The sequence below is a fragment of the Lactuca sativa genome, chromosome 4 (genome assembly GCF_002870075.4).
Source record: "Lactuca sativa cultivar Salinas chromosome 4, Lsat_Salinas_v11, whole genome shotgun sequence".
Lineage (NCBI taxonomy): Eukaryota > Viridiplantae > Streptophyta > Magnoliopsida > Asterales > Asteraceae > Lactuca > Lactuca sativa.
Window position 1 is genome coordinate 323552088 of NC_056626.2, and position 3537 is coordinate 323555624.

Sequence of the window (3537 nt, forward strand, 5' to 3'; positions counted from 1 at the left end):
CCTGGCGCACGCCTCCATGATAAGGGACCCACACCCTACGGTGAAGAGTCAATAACCCTCGGCTATCATAGTCGAAGGAGGAAACCTGTCCCACAATTCGCTCACTCTTCTGATGTTCCTCCTTCATAGCCTCCTGCTGAGCCTCCCGAATCCGCTCCAACAGCGGAGTCACTACGGTCATCCGTAGGCAGATATCTCGGATCGGCACTGCCTTACGGCTAAGCGCATCGGCCACCACATTGGCCTTCCCTGGGTGATAAAGGATCTCGCAATCATAATCCTTTACCACATCCAACCACTGACGCTACCTCATGTTTAGATTCGGCTAATCCATGAGGTACCTCAAACTCTTATGGTACGTGTAAATGGCACAGCGAACCCCATAGAGGTAATGACGCCAAATCTTGAGGGCAAACACAACAGCCCCCAGCTCCAAGTCATGTGTCGGGTAATTCGCCTCGTGAGGCTTCGGCTGCCTCGACGCGTAGGCGATGACATGCCCTCTCTGCATCAATACCACGCCCAAACCTGAGATGGATGCATCGCAGTACACAACAAAATCCTCTACGCCCTCTGGTAGGGCTAAGATTGGCACCTCGCACAATCTCTGTCTCAGTGTCTCGAACGCTGGCTGCTGCTCAGGCCCCCAACGAAAGATCACGACCTTCCTTGTTAGCCTGGTCAATGGTACGACTATCTTGGAGAAATCCTGGATGAATCTACGATAATAGCCTGCTAAACCCAAGAAACTACGAATCTCAGATGGAGACTTCGGAACCTCCCATCTCATCACGGCCTCTACCTTGTCCGGGTCTACTGAAATCCCATCCTGGTTGACAAGGTACCCAAGAAACTACACCTTGCGCAACCAGAACTCACACTTGGAGAACTTAGCATATAAGCTCTCTCTCCTCAGGGTCTCCAACACCTCTCGGAGATGCCCCTCGTGCTCCTCCTGCGTCTTGGAATAAATCAAGATGTCATCAATGAAAACTATCACAGACCGATCCAGCATTGGTCTGCACACGCGGTTCATGAGGTCCATGAACGCGGCAGGAGCATTGGTGAGCCCAAACGGCATCACCACGAACTCATAATGGCCATAGCGCATCCGAAACGCGGTCTTCTGCACATCCTCCTCTCTGACCCTCATCTGATGATAACCTGAACGCAAATCGATTTTGGAAAACCAAGATGCTCCCTGCAACTGATCAAAGAGATCATCAATCCTCGAGAGTGGGTCACGGTTCTTCACTGTTACCTTGTTCAGCTCCCGATAGTCTATACACATCCAATGCGACCCGTCCTTCTTCTTTGCAAACAGAATCAGGGCTCCCCAGGGTGAACTGCTTGGCCTGATAAATCCTTTGTCTGGCAGCTCCTGCAGCTGTGCAGACAACTCCTACATCTCGGGAGGAGCCAACCGATAGGGTGCCTTGGCTATGGGAGCCGCACCAGGGACTAGGTCGATCCTTAACTCCACCTGACGCTCCAGAGGTATCCCAAGCAGCTCCTCGGGGAATACGTCCGTGAACTCTCGTACTACGGGCACCTCGACCACCGTCACTCTACCCGCCTCACGGGTATCCATAACATACGCGGCATAACCTGCGCAACCCTGCTGGAGGTAGCGCCTTGCCCTCGCCGCCGAACATAAGGCTAGCTCTCGTTGCGGTCTCTCACCCTGAATCACCAACTCTCCCCCACTTGGGGCTCTGACTCGCACTAGCTGTTGCGCGCAGTCTATCACTGCCCCATTGGGGCTTAACCAATCCATACCGATAATAACCTTGTTCCCCCGCAAAGGTATGGAAACCAGATCCACCAGATAACGCTCCTCAAACAATCTCAATACACAATCCAGGAAAACCTCTGATGCTCGCACTGAACGATCGTCGGCAATCTCCACCTCTAAAGGGTAATCCAACCTGCCTGAAGACTCAGGAAACTTCTTGTTAAGCGCAAGAGAAACAAATGATCGGGTAGCCCCCGAATCAAACAACACCTGAACTAGGATACCGTTCACATGGAACGATCCTAAGCAGAGCACATACATATAATATATCAACATTACAGTTGCATAACATAAAAACATAAATAAGGAATCATACCAGTCACCACATCGGGTGCGGCGGGTGCCTCCTCGGTAGTCAACTGGAATGCCCGGCTCCACACCACTGGAGCCTCTGCCTTGCCCTACCGGCCATCAGTGATCTGCAGGGTCGCTGGAGCTGGCGCCTTCACTGGCTCTGAAGCTGCTGTCAACTGGGGGCAATTGGCCTTCTTGTGGCTCCTCTGGTTGCAGTGGAAGCACAGCAACTCAGACATCGAGAAGACAGGTGCAGGGGCGATACAATCCTTGCTAAAATGCCCTAACTTGCCGCACTTATAGCAGCCTGATGATCCCAACTTGCACGCTCCCTCGTGCGTCTTGCCGCGTTTCCTGCAGCGGCCTCACCCCTGTTGGCCTTTTGTCCCAACATCTGATCCCTTCGGCTTCTTCCTCGAAGCCCTTGTAACATGTCCCTCCTCTACCTTCCTCTTCCGGATATGCTCTAGAACAATCTCCCTTTCCTTAGCCCTGTCAATCATGGAATCCAGGGTAGGGCAAGCTGAGAAACTAACATGCTCCCGGATGTCCGCTCGTAGCATGTCATGGTAGCGGGTCCTCCTCATATCCTCATCACCTGCATACTGGGGCACTAATAACACCCTCTCCCAGAACTTGGTGGTGATCTCCACCACGGTCTTCGTCGTCTGCCTCATATCTAAAAACTTCCTGGCTAGCTGCTGAAGCTCGACAGCCGGTGCAAACTCTGCCCTGAACCTGGTCACAAAGTCCGACCAGGTCATAGCCTCGACAGCCGAGGCCCCCAATGAGTCACCAACAGACTCCCACCAGTCTCTAGCTCTGCCTCTCAAACAACCTGCTGCATATCTCACCTTCAACCCCTCGGGGCAGAAGCTAGTTAACTGTGCAGACTCAATGTCTGCAATCCACCGCCTGGCAGCTATGGGGTCCTTCGCCCCGTGAAAATCCGGCGCACCACTGCCCCTGAAGTCCTTAAAGGACAACATGCAAGATCCCGACTGGCCAGATGCCATGTCGCTCCTGAATGCCCTGAGGCGATCCTCCATCAACTCAACTATCCCTTCCTTGATTGACCCGAAGATAATGGGAGTCGACTCAAGGATGCCCCTGGTGATCTCTGACGCGATGAACTCACGTAGCCTCTCATCCCCTAGCTCGTAACCTGGTCCCTCTCCTGAACTGCCAACTGCTGGCCTCGATCGTAGTACCACCATTCTACAATATATAAACAACGACTGTTAGTGATACTGATACCTCTTGAGGAACCACATCCACTACAAGTTCCCTAGTCTTATCTCGGCCTTCCTCGGCTCGGGTACGGATCCTCTGCTTTCAGTAGTACGGGCCCATACTACCTTCCACATCTATCCATACCTTCTTCAAGGACTGCCTTGACTCCACCAAATCCCTTTTTACCGCTGCTGATCACTGCAAACTTTATCCTA